The sequence below is a fragment of the Eulemur rufifrons genome, chromosome 30 (assembly GCF_041146395.1).
Source record: "Eulemur rufifrons isolate Redbay chromosome 30, OSU_ERuf_1, whole genome shotgun sequence".
In the NCBI taxonomy this organism is placed as follows: domain Eukaryota; kingdom Metazoa; phylum Chordata; class Mammalia; order Primates; family Lemuridae; genus Eulemur; species Eulemur rufifrons.
This window is the reverse complement of record NC_091012.1, coordinates 36431902-36450937: the sequence shown is the minus strand read 5'-3', so window position 1 is coordinate 36450937 and position 19036 is coordinate 36431902. Positions and strand designations below refer to the sequence as shown.

The window sequence follows — 19036 nt, the reverse complement described above, 5'->3', positions numbered from 1 at the left end:
AAATTTGGATTTTACTCTCATTCCTGCTGGTTTCATTTCAGAAGTCAACCCCAAATTTATCAAAATGAATCAGACTTCACTGTTTTAGGCTTACCGTCCTTTTTTATTTTAGCCCAGGTTGTTCCATTTTTAACGGCTGATGGCCAAAGGGAAAGAACAGTTAGAGAATGTATCGTGCCAAGCTTTTGATTATGGGTAGGTTAGCTTGATCTTTCACAGCCTTAATTTCCTCATCTGTAAAATGAGAAGGCTGAATTAGGAGTTTTAAATGTGGAACCTGATGAATCAACTCCTGGAAATTTTTTTTTTTTTTTTGAGACAGAGTCTCACTCTGTTGCCCAGGCTAGAGTGCCGTGGTGTCAGCCTAGCTCACAGCAACCTCAAACTCCTGGGCTTAAGGAATCCTTCTGCCTCAGCCTCCCAAGTAGCTGGGACTACAGGCATGCGCCACCATGCCCGGCTAATTTTTTTTTTCTATATATATTTTTAGCTGTCCATGTAATTTCTTTTCTATTTTTAGTAGAGATGGGATCTCGCTCTTGCTCAGGCTGGTCTCGAACTCCTGAGCTCAAGTGATCCTCCCCCCTGGGCCTCTCAGAGTGCTAGGATTACAGGCGTGAGCCACACCATGCCCAGCCCTGGAAATTTTTATTCATAAGTATTTTTCTGGGGGAAAGCGTCCATAGATTTCATTAGATAAACAGGCCCCAAATGGTTAAGAACACTGGTACTTTCCAAGTCGTTTTTTATGTCATAAATTTCTTTTTTCCCAGTAAAACTTTTAAAAATTGTGTATATTTAAGATGTGGATGATATTTTGATATACATATACATAGTGAAATTATTACTATAGTCAAGCAAATTAACATATCCATTACCTCATATGGTTAGCTTTTCTGTGATAAGAGCACCTAAAATCTACTCTCCTAGCAAACTTTCAGTGTGCTATACATTACTAACTATTGCCCTCATGCTGTACATTAGATGTCTGCACTTACTTACCATGCATAACTTCAAGTTTGTACCCTTTGACCTATATCTCAACATTTCTTCCCCCTCCCTGCCCCTGGTTACCACTGTTTTACTCTGTTTCTATGTATTCAACTTTTTAAACATTCCGTGTATTAGTGAGATCATGCAGCATTTTCTTTCTGTGGCTGGCTTATTTTGCTTAGCATAATGTCCTCCAGGTTCTTCCACGTTGCTAAAGGCCGCAATTTTTTCTTTCTTAAAGCTTTTTAAAAGGCTGAATAATATTTCATTGTGTATGTGTGTATGTGTATGTATCACAATTTCTTTATCCATTCATCCGTAAATGGACACTTAGGTTGTTTCCCTATCTTGGCTATTGTGGATAATACTTCAATGAACGAAGGAGTGCAGATATCTCTCTGAGATATGGATTTTGTTTCCAGATATATACCCAGAAGTGGGATTGCTGGATCATATAGTAGCTCTAGTTTTAGTGCTTTGAGGAAGCTCCATAGTGTTCTTCAGATTGGTTGCATTAATTCACATTCCCACCAACAGTGTACACGGATTCTCTTTTCTCCACACTCTCACCAACACTTGTTATCTCTTGTCTTTTTGGTAATACTCATTCTAACAGGTGTGAGGTGATAGCTCAATTGTGGTTTTGATTTACATTTCCCTGATGATTAGAGATTTCCAATTCTGTTTGATCTTAGTAAAAGGATATTCTTTTGAAATTAGTGGCTATGTTAAAAAATTTCAAACTTCTTTATCTCTACAAGGTGTTGCAAATAGGAAAGAAAAGAGGAATTAAAAGGTTTAGGGCATATTTATGAATAACAGGAGTAAACATAGCTATTAAGAGAGACAAGGAAATACCTTACTATCATCAAGGACAATGACCCATGCTTTTTATGTCACTTCTGATATCTGGAAACAGAATTTAAGATGATGAACTCTGAGTTCTGACTCAGGATGGCTGTTCATGTTTGAAGTGATTTGATTAGAAACACAGTAAACATACAAAGTATTATCATACAGGAAGCTAATCTCATCAGCTATATGAAAATTAAACTTAATACTTTATAGTCACATCTCATATTCTCAGTCCCAGATAGAAGAAAAAAACAGGACAATAATTTTTTAGAGTTGTATTTATTCTACACTGCCCACAGTAATAGCTTATGTGTGCATATGATAAGACTTTTATCTAATCCCTGTAAAGGTCATTTATGTGAGCCCCCTGAGGACAAGGACTGTGTTATAATTCATCCTTTGCAGAATTAAACAATCCTGCCCAGTGTCGTAGAAGTGAGTTAGACCGAATTGTTTTCTAGGCCTACAGTCTTGTGTTTCCTTTTAGGTACTGTGCCTGGCTAATTTCCCTTGCTGTTACGTAGTTGATCATCTCTTTTTCTTTAAAATACTTGCTTTCTCTGTCTCCTGGGCAGTGCCAGGGCCTGTGGCCCCCGGCGGCAAAGGAGCAGTCCCCCCAAAAATTTTAATAAAAAATAAAAAAAAAAAGAAAAGGAAAATACTTGTTTTCAGTTGGCTTTTAGGTTACCATACTTTCCTGGTCTTCTCCTGTCTCACTGGTCACTTCTTAGTTTCCTCCTCATTTTCCTAACATCTCAATATGGGAAGGCCCCTAGACTCAATCTTTGAATGTTTTCTCTTCTTTATTTATGCTCACCTTGGTAATCTTATCCTGTTGCATGGTGTTACCATGATGGCTCTTAGATCTCTAGACTTGTATATATAGCTGTCTATTTGACACATCCACTTGGATGTGTTTTTCCTATTGCCTTCTCCGTTTCAGTAAGTGGCGACTACATCCTTCCAGTTGCTCCGGCCCCAAAACCATGGCATCACTCTTCACTCATACCCCATATCCAATCCAATCCTTTGGCAGACCATGTGGTTGTTTCTTCAAAATATATTGGGCCCCTATATATGCTGAAATAAAAAAAATATATATTCGGAATCCACCACTTCCTGTCATCTTTACCACTATCATCTGGTCCAAGACATCATTTTCCCTCACCTGGATCATTGCAAAATCCTAGCTGGTCTCCCTGCTGCTACCCTTGTCTTCTAGCAGTCTGTTCCCTATACAGCATTCAGAGCATTTCCTTTGAAAAGTCAGTTCGTTTCAATCCTCTGCACAGAACCCTCCATTAACTTTCTTTTCATCTCACTTAGAGTAAAAACAACGTTCTGAAAATGGCCTTTAAGGGCTTATGCAGCCCATGTGTAAAGCCAGTGGTTTAAAATAGGGATTCCACTTTGGTTAGAGCTCTTAATTTTTGCTGCGTAATGTCTCTCATATGAAATGCAGACATTTTCTGTACTGGATTCAAGGCCTGTACTTACACGATAAACCTTGATATGCATTATCATGGAGTAATTTAATTGTTCTCGTTAGTGTTAACTTTTGATCTGTAGCCTTAACAATTGTTATTTCTTTAATTTATAGCTGCTTTAAAATGTGTTTTAGCTCTAAATAGAATTCATTCATTCTACAAGCACTATAATGCTTGTAGAATGTATGTATGTATATATACATAATGTATGTATGTATATATACATACATATATTATGTATCAGATACTAGGGTTTTAAAAATAGAAAGAGGTATGCATCAATAATCTTCACAACTGTGAGCAAATAGTTTTATTGTTCATATACATGTATAGACAACAATACCATAAGGATTGCATATTATTCATTAGATGGAAGCCAAGGGATAAACTGTATGCTGAGTAAATAAATCCAAAGGGAAGCATCACATTTCTCCTTTTGATTTTTCTCCTATCTCCCCTCCATTCCTCTTTTACTCTTTGAGAAATAAGAGTCTTCTTACCTCTGACCAGGCATTTGCTAGCTCTATCAGTCCTGTATAGTTTCATACTTCTCTGTTTTTTTCCTATTTTTAATAATTGTTCTCTTTTTCAGATAAAAATGTTCAAATAGATTATATTCTCAGTATCTTTCATTACTAAGGATGGTGCTTTATACACAGTAGGCCCTCAAATCTCTGGGTGCTTATAAATATGATTTTTGCTTTATTTATTTAATTCTCTAGCCCTACAGCTAAGTTTACAAAATAGGTTATTTAGAATATTGAAGAGGGATGAGATGAAAGATAAAAAATAAAGCCATTTGCTTATAGAAGGGTTTTTTTTGTTTGTTTTTTCTTTTTATCTGTAGGCAAAAGGGAAGTTCTTTTTAAGTATTGAGTTTGGGGTAGTATATTGAATCTCATTTGAGTTTTGGGGACATTTAGAAACAAAAGCATTTTAAATCATAAAGACTTTTAATGCAGAATATAACAGGAGGCCTGTTTTTTTTAGTCTACTATTACATGCCTGAATAGCCATGAATTGGAAATTTTACAATGATGGTTTTATATAAAATTGTCCTTCCCGTCCTTTTTTTTTCTTTTATTAGCTATAAGCATTCAGATGAAAACTACCTAACTTGTAATGGACCCCCTATGGAAATTCCTGGAGAATATACAAATAAGTTGAATGTGACTTATTCTGTGAAATTTGAAGTAAGTAGTCCATGCTATCATTAATTTTTTTCCAAGTCAAGTATATAAATATCATATACTTAATATTAAAGCTTAAATTTTCATCAATTTAAAGTTATATAACACAGCTAAGAGCCCAAGAAAGCAGGTAAATTCTTTCTGTCCAAACAATTCAATGGATAATCATTAAAGGAATTATTGTATTAAATCTACTACATTTCAGATACTGTGCCAGGTACTTTACTTTCTCTTCTTATTTAGGTTTGAAAGAGGTACTTGGGAAACCAGGGGGACATCTCCTGGGGTTCGCAGGCTGGCTGGCTGCTCAAGTGGGACTTTAAAGGAAGAATATATTATGGAAGAGACACAGAATGGTGTAGTGAAAAAGAACACAGACAATCGCAGACAGACCTGCGATTCAAATTCAGGCTTTGCCATTTACTAGCTGCGTGGGCTTAGGTAAGTCACATGATCTCTGAGTCTGGGTTTTTTCTCATGCCATTTAATGCACATTTTCAGAATATGTAAAGCCCTTAGTGTAGTGCCTGATACAGAGTAGGTTCTCAATAAATGATGTTCATCATTGTTTGCATGTCTAGATTTTTTTCTTTCATAAATAGCTATTTTTATAAAGATGGTGTGTATTTCTGGTAAGAAAATAACTATAGATATATTACAAACATTCTGGTGAATATTCTACTACCTCTGTGATGCTCGTGTTTCCCAAAGGGTTTTCTGTTAACTAGTTGCTTCATATTTTCTTTTATATATTTTTGCTTTGTATTTTAAAAGGTAGCATGTGAAAAAAGGATTCTATGGTGAGGTTATTTTGGGTAATGGTATGGTAAACGAGATTAAAACAATGGATTTAAGAGTATTCACTGTGTTAAAGGGCATTGTGACTTTCCAAAAGATGATTGATTATAATTTGTAGCATTTCATAGATGATGGAAGAACTTATGAGAATATAATGTTCTGTAGAATATACAAGGGCAACAACTGCATGTGGTGCTTAGAAGTATACAGCTTTGTAGAAACGGGATTCTACTACATGTGCTGTTTTCACTTCATGTGTGTGTCATGGGTATCTTTCCATGTCAATAAACATAGAACCACATCCTTTTTATTGACTACATAGTACATTTCATCAACTTATAAATGAGGCCATAATTGACTTATTTAGTGCCCTATTGATGAAAACAACCCAAAAGTCTAATTTTTAATTATTGTAAACAATGCTTTAATGAACATCTTTACATTTTTACTTGTGTAATTATCTCCTAGGGTTAAATTCTTAAAAGGAGGACTATATAGGTAAAAGGGTGCATACATTTTGATAACATTGCCAAAATCTTTTCCAAAAGAATTTCTAGGCCTGAGGATTTGCTGTTTCCTTGAATACTCAGCAATATTAGGTTTTTGTTAACCTTTTTTGTTTTGCTTTGTTTTGAGACAGAGTCTGGCTCTGTTGCCTGGGCTAGAGTACTGTGGTGTCGGCCTAGCTCACAGCAACCTCACACTCCTGAGCTCAAGCAATACTGTTGCCTCAGCCTCTGGGGTAGCTGGGACTACAGGCATGTGCCACCACGTCCGGCTGATTTTTTTCTATTTTTAGTAGAGACCCATCTTGCTCTTGCTCAGGCTGGTCTCAAACTCCTGACCTCCCAAGCGATCCTCCCGCCTCGGCCTCCCAGAGTGCTAGGATTATAGGCATGAGCCACCATGCCCGGCCTAACCTTTTTTTTTTTTTTTTTTTTTAAGCATTTAAGTGTGAAACAAAATTTACTGAGGAAGGGCAAGATAGTTTTATAGAGCAAGAGCGAGATACATTCACCACAGAATGACGAAAGGAACCCTCTGTCGTAACAAAAGGGGCTCTGATTATGGTCTGGGGTCTTGTTTTATAGTGTCTGGATTGGACTCTTCTCGCAGTTCAGATGTCACCACTGAACCACTTTGATGGATAGTTAACGACATGATAATCAGCCTTAGGTTACTCCAGGTCACTTTCCAAATTCTATTGTGCCTGGGTTGCCTGGCCTGCATTCTTTTGCAGATTAGCGGGGATTTCTCCTTCCCCTAAATGTGGCAGTTGCTCAGAGTAGGAGTAAGGCCAGGCAGCACCAAGAGGACCCTTGTCTTTCTTCTTAGGTGGGGCAATTGCTTGAGGTAGCACCAAGGTAAGGCACCCACCTTTGTCCCTACAAGCCAAGCAGGAATCCCTGTCTACTTAACAGATTGATTAAGAAAATAAGAACATACCAGAAATAAAATATGTGACAATACCATAGATCCTGAAGATAGTAAAAAGATAATGATAAAATACTATAAACAACTTAATGCCAGTAAGTTCTATTGTTTAGGAAAAATGGACAAATTCCTTGAAAGATGCAAATTACCAAAACTGACTAAGACAAAATATAAAATCTAAGTAGTATTTTATTAAAGAAATGGAATTTGGTTTCCTTGGTTATTTTGATCATTAAAGAAGAAATTTTACCAATTGTAAAAAAGTTACTTTAGAAAATACTGGAGACAGGAATAATTTCAATACATTTTTTGAGGCCACTATAACTTTAATTGAAAAATAAGACAAGATGTAGGTAAAAAAAGTATAGAGCAATATTTCCCATGGAAAAAGATGAAAAAAATTTAACCAAAATTTTAACAAATAGAATCCATCAATATATACAAAGATAATACACTGAGATCAATTTGAGTTTATCCCAGGAACCCAGGACCAATTTAACTTCCAAAAATCAATATATTTAACTATGTTAACAAATGAAAAAGAAAAAAAAAATTATCTTGATGGAAACACAGAAAACACTTAAGAAAATTCAATACCCATTCATAAAATTATCAGCAAATGAAGAAGGTAACTCCTATTGTATTTAGAAAATGTTAAGAATACTGCAATTCAATAATAAAAAGGCAAACAACCCAAGAGAGAGTTAGTAAAAGATTTAAACAGACACCAAAAGAATATGTGCAAATGGCTAATATGCACATGAAAGGTGCTTAATATCTTTACTCATCAAGACATTGCAAATTAAATATATCTTGAGATATCTACCTACATACCTACCAGAATGCAAGTTATAAAGTCTAAAAAAGAGAAAACACCAAATTTTTCAGAGGACATAGAACAACTGGAACTCTCATACATTGGTAGTGGAAATGTAAAATGGTACCACTTTAGAAAACTGTCAGTTTCTAAAAAAGTTAAATACCCATCTACTCTATGATTCAGCAATTTTACTCGTAATATAGATTCAAGGGAAATGAAAACATTTGTCCACAATAAGCTTTGTACAAAAAAGTTCACCTCGGCCTGGTGCGGTGGTTCATGCCTGTAATCCTAGCACTCTGGGAGGCCGAGGCGAGTGGATCGTTTGAGCTCAGGAGTTCAAGACCAGCCTGAGCAACAGCGAGACCTCGTCTCTACTAAAATAGAAAGAAATTATATGGACAACTAAAAATATATATAGAAAAAATTAGCCGGGCATGGTGGTGCATGCCTGTAGTCCCAGCTACTCGGGAGGCTGAGGCAGGAGGATTGCTCATAAGCCCAGGAGTTTGAGGTTGCTGTGAGCTAGGCTGATGCCATGGCACTCTAGCCCAGGCAAAAGAGTGAGACTCTGTCTCAAAAAAAAAAAAAAAAAAAAAAAAAAAAATTCACATCAGCTTTATTCATCATAGCCAAAAAACTAGAAACAATCTTGATTTCCATCAATAGAATAAGAGATAAATAAATAGTTTTATCCACGCAATGGGATACTTAGTAATAAGAAGAAATTATCTGCTAATACATGCAACAACATAGATAAAACTAAAAAATATGCTCTGTAAGAGAAATCATACACAAAATATGCATCCTGTATTACTGCATTTATATGAAATTCTAGAATAGATAAAACTAACCATACTAGAAGTCACAATAATAGTTGCTTTGTCATGGGGGATTGATAGAAATGTTCTGTATATTGATATATGTCATGGTCTGTTTTGTGCTGCTATAACAATACCTTAGATTGGGTAATTTATAATGAACAGGAATTTATTGGCTTATGGTTCTGGAGTCTGGAAAATCTAAGATCAAGAGGCCAGCATCTGACAAGGGGCTTCTTGATGCATCATGTCATGGTGGAAGGGCAAAGGGGGAGGGAGGGAGGGCAGGGAGAGGGAGAGAGAGAGAGAGAACCTTGTCAAACTTTTTTTTTTTTTTTTTTTTTGAGACAGAGTCTCACTCTGTTGCCCAGGCTAGAGTGCCGTGGCATCAGCCTAGCTGACAGCAACCTCAGACTCCTGGGCTGAAGCGATCCTATTGCCTCAGCCTCCCGAGTAGCTAGGACTACAGGCATGTGCCACTATGCCCGGCTAATTTTTTCTATATATATTTTTAGTTGGCCAGATAATTTCTTTCTATTTTTAGTAGAGATATGGGGTCTTGCTCTTGCTCAGGCTGGTCTCAAACTCCTGACCTCGAGCAATCCACCCACCTCAGCCTCCCAGAGTGCTAGGATTACAGGCATGAGCCATCGCGCCCAGCGCCTTGTCAAACTTTTAAAGTCTTGCTTCTGAATTTTAGTTTTGTGAGCATACCAAAGGGGGATAGATTCATAATAACCTAACTCCTATGGGTCCAATGTATTAACCAGAATACTAATTTATTAGTTTATATGGAGAAATTTCATGTTAGCTGGTTAGGACATCTGCCTGTAATAAAGGTATATGAGAAAGCAAATATAAATAGAATAGAATAAACAGAAAGATTCTTGGTGAGCATAGGACCCCCAGAGCTCATAAAGGTATATGAGAAAACAAATATAAATAGAATAGAATAAACAGAAAGATTCTTGGTGAGCATAGGACCCCCAGAGCAAAGAGAAGTGAGGTATTAAAAGATGATGTTAATGGCCGGGCATGGTGGCTCACGCCTGTAATCCTAGCACTCTGGGAGGCCGAGGCTGGCGGATCTCTGGGCAAGAGACCCCATCTCTACTAAAAATAGAAAGAAATTATATGGACAGCTAAAAAATATATATAGAAAAATTAGCCGGGCATGGTGGCACATGCCTGTAGTCCCAGCTGCTCAGGAGGCTGAGGCAGGAGGATTGCTTGAGCCCAGGAGTTTGAGGTTGCTGTGAGCTAGGCTGCTGCCACGGCACTCACTCTAGCCCGGGCAACAGAGTGAGACTCTGTCTCAAAAAAAAAAAAAAAAGATGATGTTCATGATACTCTAGAGCTATACTTTCTCATGGACCAGATGTTTATGTTCATGGGTTAGGTACTCTTAGCCGTGGGTAGTTTCAGTGGTGCTTCACCAAAAGACTGACTTTGGGGCTTTTCTTTTATAGGGGAAACCTTTTATGACTATGTGGGTCTATGTATTTCTCTTTTTAATTTTTATTAGACCGTATGTCACATTTTTGATTCAGCTTTGGATATACTTGATGTCATATAAGGGTTATTTTTTATAGTTTCAGATGTGCTTTTATAAGACCAAAACCTAATCACCTTATTTGAGACTAGGCCTCAAATCTCAAACATTTACAAATTGTGCTTGGTTTGTGTATTTCTGTGGTTGGCCAGACAGCCATTATAACATGATTCTTCCTAATCTCATTCTGAAAGCAATTCCATGTTGGGGATGTCTTGCTTTTGTTCCTATGTATCACCTGTAATGGTTATCTCCATTTTATAAATGAGGATACTGAAACCTAGCGAGCTGAAGTAATTTTCTCAGGATGATGACTAGCAGGTGGTGGAAGTGATATTTATTTATTTATTTTTATTCTTTTTTTCAGCATATTGTGGGGGTACAAAAATTTAGGTTACGTATATTGCCCTTGCCCCCCCCACCCCCAAGTCTGTCTGGCACCCAAACTCATAGTTTTTCCACTATACCATTGTGGCTTTTCTGTATTGAGGGTCTGTTATATTTTCTGCCTGCAGAGTTACCGTAAAGAAAATGAGAACCGTTTATGTTAGAAATGTGTGTGTACCTTGAATTATCCAGCAAGAGGTCAGGATTACTTGATTCTGCATCCTCCAGTTTACCCAAACTGCAATTGGGGAAAACAGGCAATTTAGTAGTCCAATAAGTATAGTCCAGTCTTCTAATTTCTGGATGAAATAAATATACACATATAATCTAAGGAAAGGAATGAAATACACTATGAGAAAACTATTCAAAGTCTAAGTTATTATCAGAAGTTAATTGAAGAGCTGAAGCCCTTATACATTTTTATCAGTTATTTATCAGCTATTAAAAATTTGAATGTAGGCCGGGCGCGGTGGCTCACGCCTGTAATCCTAGCACCCTGGGAGGCCGAGGCAGGTGGATCTCTCGAGGTCAGGAGTTCGAGACAACCTGAGCAAGAGTGAGACCCCGTCTCTACTAAAAATAGAAAGAAATTAGCTGGCCAACTAAAATATACATAGAAAAAATTGGCTGGGCATGGTGGCACATGCCTGTAGTCCCAGCTACTCGGGAGGCTGAGGCAGAAGGATCGCTTGAACCCAGGAGTTTGAGGTTGCTGTGAGCTAGGCTGACACCACGGCACTACTGTAGCCCAGGCAACAAAGCAAGACTCTGTCTCAAAAAAAAAGAAAAAAAAAAAAGAGTAAGAACTCTTATATTTACAGTAAAAGCCAAGGAAAAACACATCTAAATTGAAGTTCAGATTCACATCTGGAGCCTGCATGGTATGGGGTTAGTGGTCTGTTTATCTTGTCAGGAAGCAATTATAGCCATCAAAAGAGCTGAAGTGGAAGTTCAGATGCAGCCATACCAAATGGTGGAGGCCGGGCGCGGTGGCTCACGCCTGTAATCCTAGCACTCTGGGAGGCCGAGGCGGGTGGATTGCTCGAGGTCAGGAGTTCGAGACCAGCCTGAGCAAGAGCGAGACCCCGTCTCTACTAAAAATAGAAAGAAATTATATGGACAACTAAAATATATATAATACAAAAAATTAGCCGGGCATGGTGGCGCATGCCTGTAGTCCCAGCTACTCGGGAGGCTGAGGCAGTAGGATCGCTTAAGCCCAGGAGTTTGAGGTTGCTGTGAGCTAGACTGACGCCACGGCACTCTAGCCCGGGCAACAAAGCGAGACTCTGTCTCAAAAAAAAAAAAAAAAAAAGACCAAATGGTGGAATTTGGGGAATCACCTTATTTGGGGTTAGTTCTCAAATCCCTGTCACTCAATAGTCAAGTCTAATCCTGGAAGCTATTCCAGAAGAGAGAATTTTCTTTTCCCACTGAAACTTATTTGATGTGCTTAGAAGGCCCTTAGCTTCCAGAGACATTACACTGGAAAGAACCAGACATGCTGGAGTTCGTATCTTGGCTCTGCCATTTACTAGCTAGGTGAACTTGGTTAAGCCATTAAGCCTATATTTCCTAATCTGTAAAATGGGGATAAAATATTCACCTCATGTGATTGCTATCAGAGTTAAGTGAGCCAACATCAAATACTTAGTGCAGTGCCTAGCCAGTAGTACACATAGACAATGTTTCCTTTTATTTGTGATTGTTTCTTTTTGTTTGTTTGTTTTTCACGGAGGACCTAGGGAAGACAATGTTTCCTGTTCCTCAGATGCAGGTTCTCCCAGATCTAGGGGCAGTTGAATTACAAATGTCTTGTATAGCTCATGAATACAGAGAGTGGATTAGGCAGTGAGAATGTACCAAGCCACGATATTCTTTATCTGAATGCCAAAAAGTTGCTGTCTTAGTTGGGGCAATGATGCAAGGAAGAGTGGTGACATATGTCTCTGATGGTGCTCTTTCTTTATTTTCTTGTCTCGAGTTGAAAAATGTGTTTTAAGCCCAGTGATAAGGGTGTGCATCAACATTTCCCAAAGTGCATTCCCTAGAACATTAGTCAAATAAGTTTGGAAAATGCTACTGCCTCCTTTCTCAGCTTCACAAAGCACATTAGTAAAATATTTAAAAGTCTCCTAATAAAGAAACCTCTTGACTGAGTTTAACTCAGCATTTTACGCATGTATTTGACTCTAGAGTACGCTTTTGGAGTAGCATTTATATCCCACTGTGGAGCCCACTTTGGCTATCCCAGATGCAAATGGTTGTTGCATCTTAGAGTAGCTCACAAAATCCTACCAAACCCACATGTAGCTCAAACTATCAGTGGACAAATGAGAAGCAAAACTTCATATGTTAGTGACTGTAATTATAAAAGAACTTAAACTACTGTATGAGTTATAAAGGGTTTTGTCAACTAGCTGGGTAACTAGTCATCATTTACTGAATTGGTTCAGTGGAATGCTAGAATTTGAAAATCACTAGTTTTTCAACCTCCAGTGAAGTAATTGATTCAGGTCAATATGATCAATGAGTTAAAATTGTAAGTGAATGAGTACTGGGGAAACTGGTTATTCTTACGGTGACAAAGTATCTCCACACAGATTTTTTTTTACTGGACAGCTTTATTCAAATGTATATGTCCACGTTCTTACATAGTTCCTAGTTTCTATATTTGTGAAGGTCTCCAGAGAGACAGACAAAGCTGTGTGTTTGTGTCTGCTTGTTTGTGTGGGTTGAGGGTTTTTTTCATTGTACACATACATTTTTTTTTTTTTGAGACAAAGTCTCACTCTGTTGCCAGGGCTAGAGTGCTGTGGCGTCAGCCTCGCTCACAGCAACCTCAAACTCCTGGGCTCAGGCAATCCTACTGCCTCAGCCTCCCAAGTAGCTGGGACTACAGGCATGTTCCACCATGCCCGGCTAACTTTTTCTATATATTTTTAGTTGTCCAGCTAATTTCTTTCTATTTTTAGTAGAGACAGAGTCTTGCTCTTGCTCAGGCTGGTCTTGAACTCCTGACCTTGAGCGATCCTCCCGGCTCAGCCTCCCAGAGTGCTAGGATTACAGGCGTGAGCCACCACACCCGGCCCACATACATTTTTATTTAGCAATATTATGCTGTATACTTTTGAATATATCCATATATCTAATTATAGGTATTATGCATATTTTTGTGTAGGAATAAATACATAATGTATATGTATGTGTGTGTGTCTCTCTTTGTACTGTTAAAGGAAAAAGACCCAAAACCTTAAAATAATTTAAAGAGGTTTATTCTGAGCTGAATGTGTGTGACCAGCTTAGAACACATGGCCTCAAGAGGCCCTGAGAAAATGTGCCTGCGGTATCTGGGTTACATTTTGGTTTTCTACATTCGTGGAGACAGGAATTACACATAAGCTCGCCACACAGATTGCTTGCTAGTTGCTAATGGAAAAATATAAAAATAAGTGAATAAGTAAATAAATAAATATGACTTCACACAGTATCTCTGACTGTAATCCAGCACCACTGCATTTATTGTAGCCCTCTCCCTATGTTTATTTGTAACTTCTTTTCCTGAAAGTGAGAAACGTGGCTCTCACCATCAACAATATATTGACTAATGTATTCGATCCTAGCATACGCACAGTTTCAGAAGTGTTAACTGATTTTCCCATGAGAAACAAATTTATCAACTAGAGTACAGTGTTTATATAGCACCTTTTGGGTACAGAAGTTCTTATATTCTTTTTTTTTTTTTTTCGTGTACCACGTCTGGTATGTATTTTATACTTGTAGCTCATCTTACTTAGAACCAGCCACATTTCAAGTGCTGAATAGCCACATGGTGACTACTGGCCGCTGTATCGGCACAGATCTAGACTGCCTCACATGCAGCACCTGTCCCCTTGGGTCTGTGCTTCTGCATGTTTTTGTCCTTCTGCTGCTTCTTATTCTCAATACAGAAAATTTCACCAGATCCTGTGACATAGATTGATTCTAGGCTCTTGACTGAGTGAACTACGCTGTCTTACTCTCCCGTAGTAGACTGTGGAAGCCTCCCGTGTTCCTCTGGTGCACAAAGACATTCACCACAGGGGGATGGGATAGGAGCAGTTCTTCGTGGGGTTGGGGCCAGGGGACCTGGACAGGAAGCCGAACTCTATGCACACGTTGAACCACTTCCAGATGTTAGTGCTGTGCAGCAGCTGTGGCTCCTCAGCCACCTGGGTCATGGCCTCAATTCTCCTGCACCTGCCTTTTCCACCACCTTAGTACAGCCACCTGCCAACTGCTGTTTGGACTCAGAGCCTATCATGATTAGCTGAGCTTGTGAATTTGCGCCCCTGACCAAGCAGATACTAGACACAGAGAAGATCAGAGGCAATATAATAATTTTTAGTTTTAGAAGTTTTGTTATTTTGCTTTTTATTATTTTTTTATTTTATTTCAGAATATTACAGGGGTACGGATTAATAAAATGTAGTATATATATACCATGGAGTACTACTCAGCCATAAAAAATGGTGAACTATTTTAATAATACCTTCTGTATTAACATGGATGGAACTGGAGCACATTCTTCTAAGTGAAGTATCACAAGAATGGAAAAACAAATATCACATATATTCATCATTAAATTGGAACTAATTGATCAACATTTATGTGCACATATGGAAATAACACTCATCAGAAATCAAGCAGGTGGTGGGGGGAGGATGGGATGGGTGAATTCACACCTAACAGGTACAATGCACACTATCTGGGTGATGGGTACACTTAATAACTTTGACTCAAAAGGTACAAAAGCAATTTATTTTGCTTTTTAATTAAGCATCTTGCAAATGCACTTTAATGCTTTTGGAAAATGATACATGTTCCCAAATGGATGTAAAATTCGGAGTTTATAATAAATTGTTCAGAAGGAGGGATGAGTCATAAAAATTAACGTTTGAGCGAAGACCTTTTGTTTATCCATTTATGTGACAAATATTTATTGAGTGCCTATTATGAAGTTATTGAGTGCCTATTAGGAATTATGAAAATTGAGTGCCTATTATGAATTATTGAATGCCAGGCTATGGTGTTTCTATTCACCGTGTTCTCACTTTAAGAATTTACTGCTTTTATGTCTCCAACAAAAGGCTTTTTTGTATCATTTTGATCACAATTCTATTAATAGCTATATATTTGAGTTATATAAGCTTTATTTGTGGTCTGGTCTAGGACCCTAGCTACATTTATAGCATTGTTTTTATTGGAAAATGAACTTCTGATTTTCAGGCAGTATGGACCATAACTGAATTGAGAATCAGAAAATCTTGTGCTGGCTTGCCTCAGACTCATACCAAGACCTTGAGCAGGTTCATTTTCCTCCCTGGACCTCAGTTTCCCCATAATAAAAAGAGGGAGTAGAACTGGATCAGCAGTTCTCAACCCCGTCAGATTAATGTCCTCTTCTTTTTTTTTTTTTTTTTTTTGAGACGGAGTCTCGTTTTGTTGCCCGGGCTAGAGTGAGTGCCGTGGCATCAGCCTAGCTCACAGCAACCTCAAACTCCTGGGCTTAAGCGATCCTCCTGCCTCAGCCTCCCGAGTAGCTGGGACTACAGGCATGTGCCACCATGCCCGGCTAATTTTTTCTATATATATTTTAGTTGGCCACATAATTTCTTTCTATTTTTTTAGTAGAGACGGGGTCTCACTCTTGCTCAGGCTGGTAATGTCCTCTTTTAATAAAAAATGTTTTATAATGTTTCCTTTTACTATTCTAAAATGATACTAATAGGTAAGAGAGAATGAAAGTTGTCTATCCATATAATTTCAATAAAACATCAATATATTAATAAAACCCTAACTACAATATAAAGAAGAAATAAAAGTAACTTTTAATCAAATATGTATTTAGTATATATTTAAGTCGTTGTCAGATGCTTGCACCTATGTGTATAAGCATTGTAAATGTGACAATAGATGGATATAAGAATATTGTACATTGGTGGTTCAAATACCAAATCTTTCCAAATAATGCCTTGATTTTTCTGAAATGTCGATCAATTTTGGTAAAGTTCCAAGCCAAGCATAGTACCATTTTCCCTCGATTTACTTGGTAGTTGCATTCTTGGAAAAAAAATTAATGTATATTAAAACCATGTAAAAATACTTTATGTTTATCTGTAAAAGGGAGTTAGAATCTAGGTGTGGATCATCATAAGCAGTTTTACACTCACATTAATGTTGAATGGGGCATTTGAAACAGGTGTAGGACATGGTACATTTCTTTTCAATTCTTTTTTTTTTTTTGGACTTCTCAAATGGAAGAAGTTCTTCTCAGTTCTCCATTGTGAGGGTCTCCCTGTGCACCGCAGGACATCTGGCATTGTACTCTGCTTCTAAATACCAGTAGCATTGCCACACATTTTCATCATGCCCCCAGGGGGTGCTGCTTCCCCTATTGAGAACAACTGAACTAGATGATCAAGTTGCCTGTCAGTTTGATTCTTTGAGTCTCTGCATGAATTTTTATTGAATGAGACCCATCATATGGTATTGTGTCATGGATCAATAAGTCTTGTCTTTGTTTCTACCTTTGCTGCTTGTGCCTCCATCATTACCGACGTTAAAGATTGTTTACCCTGCAATTTTATGAGGATTACTGTCTTATAAAAGATTTCAAAACTCTAGGAGGTAAAGATGCAGAATAATTTATTCATTTTAAATGGATGAAAAAGTAGGTTCCACCAATTAGTTATCTTTTTGCATTTGTCACTTTGTTTACAAATGTTCCTTAGGCTTTCTAAATAAATTCTTACTTAGGAAAGAGTAATGTGTGTTATGGTCTGTTATTTCCAGCAGATGGCAATGTTTGGTGCAAAAAAATGACTTGGTGTAACAACTGCAGAACCTCCAACACTGTCTTTGTATTTAAAATCCAAACTTCATAGTGTGTATTTGAAAGTATCGCTCTTTTTTAAAAGACTTGATATGAGTTAACTCAATGAAGACAATGGATATTGACTGGTGAAGACATGTGGGTAATTCAAGTTTTGACAAATTAAGCCACGTTTTTCCATTGCAACAATATTTTAATAGATGGCTGAGATAAATCCTTTCATGAAATAATTATCCTTTGATTTATCAGTTCTATAAATGATGGTTTTCTTATGGGTTTTTAAAGATAGTTCATTTTGAAACAGTTTCAGACTACAGAATAATTGTCAGAACAGTACAAAGAACTCCTGTAGTCGCTTTAACCAGATGTCCTGATTGTTAACATTTTACCTCATTTGCTTCTTTTACCCTGTTCACTCTCTGTGTGTCCATTATCATTAGTCTTTCTCTGAATCTTTTGAGAGCTAGATATTGCCCGATCACTCCTAAATACCTAAAGGTGATTCTTCTACATAAATAGCATACAGCCCTTCAAATTAGGAACCAATATTGGTACATTACCATCCAATTCACATCCATCCATTCAAATTTTACTAACTGGCCAACAATGTCACTCTTTCCCTTTCTGGTTCACAATTCTAACCAGGATTATGTGTTGCATTTAGTTTTTGGTCTCCTCCCATCTGGACCAGTTTGTTAGTCTTTCATATTCCTGAAATTTTTAAAGGGTATAGACCTTACATTCTGCAGGAGGACTGTCAATCTGAGTCTGTCTGGTGTTTCTTCATGACCAGACTCAGGCTATGCATTCTTGGCAGGAATACCACAGTAGTGATACATCACATCAGGAGGCACGTGAGGTTAACCTGTCCTGTCACTGGTAATGTTAACCGTGATCACGTCGTCATCAGATTTTTAACTGAAATTCATTGTTGAATTGAAACCCATTTAAATTAATATCTATCACTTGGGTTTTTATTTTTTTAAAGCAATGTATAGTGACTTTCTTCATATGCACAAACTTCAGAAAAAATATATAAGGCTACCCAATTTTAAATAATAAGTCATTTCAAGCATAGCTTGGTCAATTTGTGCCAGTGTTTTCCTTTTGCTAAGAGCATGCCATTGATTTGAGGGGTAAAACATTGCATTAATGGCTTAAGTGTTTAGTGGGGATTATCATTTAAGATCATCATCTGTTGGTGATATTTTAAAAGAAAACTATGGACAAGTTGAATTTGATCACACACCGGAAGAAATGACTTCATTCATAATTATGTTTTCTTGTGTTTTATTCAGTACCAAAAACTATAATATTAAACATCTTTTATAAGCTTGAAGCTACAACATCCCAAAATACTTAGCAAATGAAATGTAAAATATTAGAGTATTTGATAAGAAAAGATGGTTTAAGTTGAACAAGGTTCTATAATCAACCCAAATACCCTAATAAACCTATTTGCAGGGGTGAAGTTGATGAGTTGCAGTGAAGCAAGTTGTCTTTTAGGTTACGTAGTAATATTGATAATACTTGTATATGTGTATATGGTGGGGACTTCAAACCATACAGAAAAAGTGTAAGTAAATTTCCCCCTTCCTTTACCCTCCAATTCCTACTCTTTCCCTCTAAAAGTATAACCATTGTTTTTTCTTATTTATCCTTTCAGAAAAATGTTTGTATCCACAAGATATGTATATCATTTTCTTGGGGAAAAATGGAATCTTGCTATACATACTTTTCATCTTTCTTTTTTCACTTAATGCAATTTAATGGACATATCATCACCTATAGATGCACACCATTTCTTTTAATGGTTATATAGTAT

At 37.3% G+C, this 19036-nt stretch overlaps 1 pseudogene; it reads left to right on the top strand.

The window, feature by feature from the left end:
• LOC138378855 (transmembrane 9 superfamily member 2-like) overlaps nucleotides 1–19036 on the top strand; it is a 98895-nt pseudogene that overhangs the window by 31473 nt on the left and 48386 nt on the right.